Source organism: Macaca mulatta, chromosome 14, assembly GCF_049350105.2.
Source record: "Macaca mulatta isolate MMU2019108-1 chromosome 14, T2T-MMU8v2.0, whole genome shotgun sequence".
Classification (NCBI taxonomy): domain Eukaryota; kingdom Metazoa; phylum Chordata; class Mammalia; order Primates; family Cercopithecidae; genus Macaca; species Macaca mulatta.
In genome coordinates this window covers 92,565,480-92,574,129 of record NC_133419.1, presented here as the reverse complement: position 1 = coordinate 92,574,129, position 8,650 = coordinate 92,565,480, and the positions used below count along the sequence as shown (strand labels likewise).

The window sequence follows — 8,650 nt, the reverse complement described above, 5'->3', positions numbered from 1 at the left end:
CTCATATATCATTAAATAATTGATGTGTTCAAGAAAGCAGCATAAGTACACAACCAAAACTGTGTATTACTTAAGTGTTCATCTGTGCTACTTGTTACAATGTGTTTTTATTTGCGTATATTGCATAAAAATTAGGAAGACTTCTTGTTCATCCACTGTCATTAGGTATAGGCTTTTTAGAAATAAATTTATTTTATTAAGATACTTAATTTGCCCAACATTGAAATACTATACTTTCAGTGAGCTCAGCTGAACATACTTTAAACTTATTGTTAAGGATACCAAACACAAAAATATATTTGTATCAGCTTAGGTTTAATAATGAAAAGAAAATTTACTCTAGGCATTTGAAGTAAAAATTGGCTGTTAAATTTGTTGCTATGTCTATGAAAGAAAAGGGAAAGTTCCCAGCAGAGTTTAGGAAATCAGATAATTTCAGGAATCAACAGTAATTTCTAATAGTTATTTCATCTGCCTACAATATTGAAGAGGATGATACACAGAAGGATGCCTGGAAGGCACTGCAAAACTTCACACAAGTAAAGTCTACATACATATTACTTTGTCAAAAGAACAATTCCTTCTGTTTCCAGATTCCTCTCATAGGTGGAACCTGTGATTCCACAGTGTTACATGTATTTATTTAGGAAATTCCCCATTGTATGGGGTTCGGAATTTAGGGTTTCATGTTTAAAAGTTGTTCATATCAGAGTTCCAGAGGTGGTCTCCCTCTGGGAGGGTGGCTTGTGATAACAATGTTCTCAAGAGTCTTATTTATTAATCAGAATGACAGACTCTTAAATTTCAATAAGAACTGTAACTGCTCAAGGGAATAGATAATAGTGCCAGTCTGAGCTTCACCTTTACTCTCCATGTGCAAGCTACTCAGGAAGCCAAATTATCAGAAGGTTGCTGTTTGAGCATGAAATCAACAAGAGGGATTAATTATAGGATTTGAATGTTTAATGACAGAAGGCTGTGATAGCCAGATATATCTATGGAAACAGTAAGGCTGTAGACATATGCTTTCCAGAAAGACCTAATAATCAAATTGGCCCATTTGAATAGTGCCTTTAAGAAGCTCCACCAACCTTAGGTGTCATGGAGAACTTAAAAGCGTCATCAAACCTCTTTCTGATTGACACAATCTTTTTGTAGGTTAATCCATTAAGTAAGGTTAATGTGAGATTTTCCTGGTTCTAAAGTGTTTCTGTGAAAATGTCTTTGAGTCAATCATTTCATTTAATTCTTACTTCCTTTTTTTCTTAATTAAAAGGGGAAATCCTTGGTATCACCCTCGTCTATAAAAAATACTAAAAGTAAAGTTTTTCTTTATCTTGTATCCCATATTCACTTTCATCATGACTTTTATTGCGCATTTTTACTTTTAGTTATTTATAGGCTTCTCTTTACTTGACTGACTATTTTGAAGAGGGAACCATGTCTTATACATTTTCATTAGCACATAAAGATGTTAATAAAGTTGGCTGAATGAAAGAGAGAGTGGCTTAGGTAATATCTAAAATAAACAGTGGCTGCCTTCCAATGTGTTTATACTTTTGCCTTGGAAATTGTTTATATAGAGATTGGATGAACACTTGATAGAGATGCTACAAAGTGCAATGCCTATGTTTATGTTTCAGTTTTGTAAATATTCTAAAACTTCTCAATTATGTTAATATCTAATAGTGTGTTTATGTGGGGACAGTGGCTGACAAGAAATGGTAACACAGGAAATAGCTAATAGGAGAGAAGGAGGTGGCTAACACTCCCAAAGATTAAGTAACTCCTTCTTGAATCATTTCTTGGGTTTCAAAAATAATAAGACTAAGAATACCCTTATGAATTCTGCTCTCATATTACAGCTGACTTGTAAAAGTCCTATTTGGGAACTTTTCAAGTCTTCCTCCTTACTCCCTTCAGAAATGAGATATCTAGTTAGTATCTTTATTTAATTTTTATCTGATGTGACTTTGAGAAGGGACATAACACAAGTTTAATTTGGGGACATACTCTACAATTCAAGGCTTGACTTCCACACTCGTAATCCAACAGACATAAATGTTAAAGTGATGACTGAAGCACAAGCCCATAAATTTGAAAAAAAGAAAGATTTCAAATTAATAATGTAAGCATCTATCTTAAGAAACTAGGAAAAGGTGAGCAACTTAAACAAAAAGGAAGCAAAACAATGAAGTAATAAAGAGCAGATTCAATTAAATTGGAAACAAAACAATACTGAAAAGTCAACATAATCAATGGTTATTTTTGGTAGAGATCAATTATATTAAACTCTAACTACGTCAAGATAAAAGAGAAGTTACAAATAATCAATGTAAGGAATGAAGATGAGGCATCACTAGAGATACTACAGATATAAAAAGCCTAATGAAGGAATTAATGGTGTTAGACTAATATGTTTGATAGTTTATGTGAAAGAAATACATTCTTTAAAAGGCTACAACTATCAAAGCTCATTCAATGAGATTCAGATAGACCTGTATCTATTAAAGAAATTGAATTCATAATTTAAAACATTCCCATAAATTAAGTTCTACATATAGATACCTTCGTTGGTGAATCCAAACAAATATTTAAAGAAGGAAAACTTCTAATTTTACACAAGTATTCTAGTAAACAGAAAAAGAGGAAACACTGTCCAACTAATTTTAAGAGTTCATCATTATTCTGATACCAAAACTAGGCAAATATATGAGAAAAAAATCTAAAGAATATTCTTCATGAACATAGACACAAAAGTCATTTCTAAATTCTTAGCAAATAAAATGTAGCATCATGTGAAAAAAATTATGACCAAGTAGGGTTTATCTCAGGAATTGAAGTTTGGTTCAACATTTGGAAATCAATTAATATAATTTACCACGTAAACAGACATGAAAAAAAATTTGAATAGATGGAGAAAAATATCCACCATGATTAAAAACACTCAATAAGTGAGGAAAAGAACAAAGCTTCCTCAACCTGATATATAGCATCCATAAAAAACAGCTAACACTAATATCATAGTTAATAGAGGAAGAGTGAATGCTTTCCCCGTTAGATCAGGAACAAAGCAAGGACGTCTATTCCTGAGACTTCCATTTAACAACATATTAGCAGTATCATCAAGCAGAAAAAATAAAATAAATATTGGAAACAAAAAAGCTTGACCTTTCGTTTCAAACAATGTAATTGTCTATGGATAAAATCCCAACTATTTTACAAAAAGATATTAAGACTGATATGTAAGTTTAACAGGTCACAGGATATATGGCCTATACATGAAGGTCCACTGAATTTCCATAATAGAAATGAAGAATTGGAAATTTGATAAAATAGTAGTATAGTTTGGACAGTTGTCCACTCCAAATCTTTTGTTGAAATACAATCCCTAATGTTTGAGGTGGGGCCTAGTTGGAGGTATGAGGACCATGAGGGCAAATCCCTCATAAATGGCTTGATGCCCTCTCCACAGTATTAAATGAGTTCTTACTCTCATAGTTCATGTGAGACCTGGTTGTTAAGAAGAGTCTGGCATCTCCTCCTCGTCTCTCTCTTTGTCCCTCTCTCACCTGGAGATACATGGATCCCCTTCTATTGCTGCTATAATTGAAAACTCCCCAAGGCCCTCACCAGAAGCAGATGCTGGTACTATGCTTCGTGTATAGTCTGCAGGGTGTGATTCAAATAATCCTTATTTCTTATAAATTACCCAAAATGCAAAATGGACTAACACAAATACTATTTACAATAGTATCAAATAATATAAACTAGAAATAAATCTTTAAAAATATGTGTTAGATTTGAATGCTGAAAAGTACAAAAAATGCTGATATAATTTAAAGATGATTTAAACAGAAAAAATGTTTATATTGATCAAATATTTTAAGATATCAATTATCTTCAAATTGACCTACAGATCCAATGTTATGCCAATAAAAATCCCAGAAGACACATTATAGAAACTGACAAGCTTATTTAAAAAATTAAATCAAATATGAAATGACCAAGAATAATCAATATCTTTTTTAAAAAGATGACAAAGTTGGGGAGCTCATATGAACTGATTATAAGACATACTACAAGGCCATAATAATCAAGACAGCATTTTATTGGCAAATAAATAGACACATTAATCAGTGAAACAGAATAAGAAAGTCAGAAATATTCACTCGTGATTAATTGATTTCTGACAGACATTTTCTGGCAAGGCAATTCAGTGAAAAAAAATGATAATCTCTTCTACAAATGGTAAAAGGATAACTGGATAACCACATGTAAAAAATGAAACTCAACCTGTGTTTTCTCCAATGTACAGAATTTTATTAGAAATGAATCACAGATCCAAATATAAAACTTAAGACTATGAAACTTCTGGAACATCTCATAGAACCAAATTTGACTTCATTAAAATTATATTTTTTTGTTTAAAGACAAATTTAAGTAAATCAAATTTTAAATCTTAGATTGAAAGAAAACATTTGCAGATTGAATGCCTGATAAAGGACTTCTACTTAAAATATATAAACAATTCTTACTCCTCTATACTTTGAAAATAAATACCAATTTAAAAGAAGAGCAAGATATTTAAACAGATATTTTACCAAAGAAAATATACAGATGGTAAATAAATATACGAAAAGATGTTCAATTTCATTGGTCATTAGGAAACGTGTATTCAACCATGAGACACCACTACACATCTATCAAAATTGCAAAAACAGCTGGGCACAGTGGCTCATGCCTGTGATCCCAGCACTCTGGGAGGCCGAGTCGAGCAGATCACCTGAGGTCAGGAGTTTGAGACCAGCCTGGCCAACATGGTGAAACCCGGTCTTTACTAAAAATACAAAAAATTAGTGGTGGCGCCTGCCTGTAGTTCCAGCTATGTGAGAGGCTGAGGAAGGAGAATCACTTGAACCAGGGAGGCAGAGATAGCAGTGAACCAAGATCACCAAATTGTGCTCTAGCCTGGGCAACAGGAGTGAAACTCCATCTCAAGGCAAAAACAAATAAAATAAAATCCTGACAATATCACATGTTGACAAGGAAGCAGAACAACTGAAATTTTCATACATTACAAATGGAAAATGGTATAGCTACTTTGAAAAACTTTTGGCAGTTTTCTGTAAAGTTAAGGATATGCTTACCACACAATTCAGTGATCCCACTCCTAAGTATTTATCTGACAGAAAGGAAAATATTTGTCTACAATAAGACCTATATTTGTTGATAGCCACTTTATTTGTAATCACCCAAAACTGGAAACAACTCCAACACCCGTGAACTGGCGAATAAATGAACATATTATGGTGCATCCATACAGTGAAACATTACTCAGTAATGAAAGTAAACGAACTACTGACATGCAAATCAACATAGATGAATCTCAAAGAGTTATACCATGTGAAATAAATCAGTTACAAAAGACTACATACTGTATAATTCTATAAATGTGAAAGTCTGGGAATGCAAAACTATAGAGACCGGCCGGGCACGGTGGCTCACACCTATAATCCCAACACTTTGGGAGGCCGAGGTGGGAGGATCACCTGAGGTCAGGAGTTCGAGACCATCCTGGCACACATGGTGAAACCCCGTCTCCACTAAAAATTCAAAAATTAGCCGGACATGGTGGCAGATGCCTGTAATCCCAGCTACTCAGGAGGCTGAGGCAAGAGAATTGCTTGAACCCAGGAGGCAGAGGTAGCAGTGAGCCCAGATCGCGCTGTTGAACTCCAGCCTGGGGGACAAGAGTGAGACTTCGTCTCAAAAAACAAACAAACAAACATACAAACAAACAAAAAACCTACAGAAACAGAAATAAGATCAGGGATTTGTAGGGCCTGAGTTTTGAATTTGAAGTTGTGTTTCTGCCTCCAAGTTTATAGGCCAATGTGAACTGAAACGGAGACAAAATAAATCAGAACTTTTTCTGCTTTTGTTCTCTTTCACATCCACATTTACATTATGTAATAAATTCAAATTTAGCCATGGAATTATTTGCTGCTTGGGAGAAAATGAGAGCGTTCAGAGGCCCTGAAGTTCTGTGAGTCTTAAGAAATGTGTATAGCTCAAATTTCACAGCTTCAGAGTGGGAACTCAAGCACTTTCCCTCTACTAGCTTTCACTCATATTCTTCTCTAAAAATGCTGGACAAAAACAAAAGTAAATGTTTCTGTCAATGAAGACTGTAATTGCCATGAATGATTGTTCTGAAAAATGTGACAATCACTTCTATGATTTTGCTGGAGGCCCTAAGAATATTACTGGGTTTTTCTACATCCCAGTTAATATTAGCAGCAATCTAAGATAGCCATTCCCCACGTGTCAATTACACACAATCTGGGCTGGTATTGTTTATATTAATTCTCATTACACAAACCAGCAACTTTTGTTGACTTTGCATTTCTTCTGTTACCTTCCTTTCCTTTGTTTTCCTTCCCCTCCTTTCTTTTCTTTTATGAACTGGATGTTTGTTTTCCCCACACCTCCCAAATCCTGTATTGAAACACTAATTCCCACTATGGTGGTATTAGAAAGTGGAACTTTGGGAGGTAATTAGGTCATAAGAGTGAAGCCCTCATGATGGGATTAATGCTGTTATAAAAGGAAAAGACACGAGCACTGAGTTCCAATTTGTCAGATGATATCTAACAACAAGGAATCGTAAAGTTCTTTCTGTATACATGTCAATCAAGGGTTCCAGGCAAAAACAATATAGTAGAACTCATGCTTTTGTATTCCAGTATGACTCCACTGCCATTTCTCTAATACTAAGTTAATTTAAGAAATCCAGCAACTTTTCCAAGACTCTTGCTTCTCTTCATTTTCCAAGAGTTATGTTCATGATTGGTTGGACTGCAATAAGACATTGTACCACAAATCTCTTAAATAACCCTCCTGAACATCCTTGTTTCAACATTCTTCACAGTGTATATCAGATAATCTTCAAAGAAGAGTATTAAACTTGGGGTTCAAGGTATGAAATAGAAAGCCTGTAGTAGTAACAGCTTATACTTAGTAAGTTATGGATTAATTTTTCTCCTGTAAAGTCATAGATTTTATTGGTCCTTGGGCATATAGCTCAACTGTTCATTATATGGAAGAAGAAATTATAAGTAGAAAAGTGTCTTGCCCAATACTTTACAACTATTAAATATTTTAAAATACATTTCCAGATAGCAAAGGTAATTAGCAGTACTAAGAATGGTATCATCAGTTGATCGCTATTTTCCAGAGTTCCATGCTTAACTAGCATGAAAATGTAAAAGGCAAGATGATGTTAAGGTCAAAATTGATCCCCAAATCTCAGTGGCTTAAAACAATAAACATTTATTTCTTATTATAACTACACATCCAACAGGGTCAGCAAAGAACTCTGTGCATCGTAGTCAGTCAGAAGCACAGGCTGATAGAAAGCCACCATCTCAAATATTGCAAGTTGACGTGGGAGAAGGAGAGTCATTGTACTCCTAGAACTTCTACCCAGAAGTAATACACAGTGCATCTGTTCTGCTTTAATAGGGGACCAGCCATATGAATATAACTAACTGTGGGGTATGTGTAGAGAGGTCCAATTTCATCTGGAAGAGAAGTTTGAGATGTTAGGTAAAGTAGTCCAGAGTGCCATTTGGTCACCAAGTATGTGGCTCATTGTCCCTTACACATGTTAAATTGCTTAGCCTTTTTCTTTCTTTCTTTTTTTTTTTTTTTTTTTTTTTTTTTTAGTTAAACAATCATTTTATTGCTTGAGTACACAGACAAATTTATGCGACCAGGACAGAGGCTGTAGATGATTCATATTTCCAAATGGGAGGGAGGACTCGCTTGGTCTTATAATATCGAGCCAAACGGTGAATCCGGCTCTCTATCAGAATCAGACGGAATTTAGCATCCTTATCCTTTCTGTTCCTCTCAAGATGCTTTCGAACAGCAACTGCTTTCTTAATTAAATGGTAGAGATCTTCAGGAAGATCAGGAGCAAGTCCCTTAGACTTAAGAATTCTTAAGATTTTATTGCCTGTCACAAAATGTACTTGTGCAACACCATGTGAATCTCTCAGGATCACACCGATTTGTGAAGGAGTCAGGCCCTTCTTGGCCAGTTTGTAAATCTGCTCCTTCACGTCGTCAGATGTCAACTTCAACCAAGTGGGGACGCTGCGTCGATAGGGCAAAGCCGACTGGGACAGGCCCTTCCCGGGAGCATGCATGCGACCCATGATGGCGGCGGTCAGGCAGTGAAAGGCTGCTTAGCCTTTTTCTAAAGGAGAAATGCTATCATGAATTTTCATGTGTATCTTCTCCAGACACAGCTGGACCTGATACAAGGGGTGGGCCCTTGCATAGCACAATTCTCATCATTCAGAGTTGATGAAAATGAGTGTCACATGGGCTTAGTAACTTTCAAATATTTTTTTCTCATAAATAACTAAGGTTGCAAGGGTAGTATTAAATCTTGTACAATTATATAATTAAAAATTAATACTGTGGTTTCTTTGCCTGTAAAATACTCTTAGATTTTTTGGAAGGCTTCTTATGTATTTAATTCCCATGTGTGAACAGCCATAGTCACAACTCTTTTCTAGACATACTTTTTAGATATGCAGATCTCTCTTCTCGGCCTTTCTTCTTGTATGTCTGTCTC

At 35.0% G+C, this 8,650-nt stretch overlaps 1 pseudogene across 1 annotated transcript; it reads right to left on the bottom strand.

The window, feature by feature from the left end:
* Positions 1 to 7,687: 7,687 nt before the first annotated feature.
* LOC694712 (small ribosomal subunit protein uS15 pseudogene) lies at positions 7,688 to 8,250 on the bottom strand (annotated as a pseudogene). Its single transcript, XR_013404558.1, has one exon. The product of XR_013404558.1 is annotated as a small ribosomal subunit protein uS15 pseudogene (transcript).
* Positions 8,251 to 8,650: the final 400 nt, after the last annotated feature.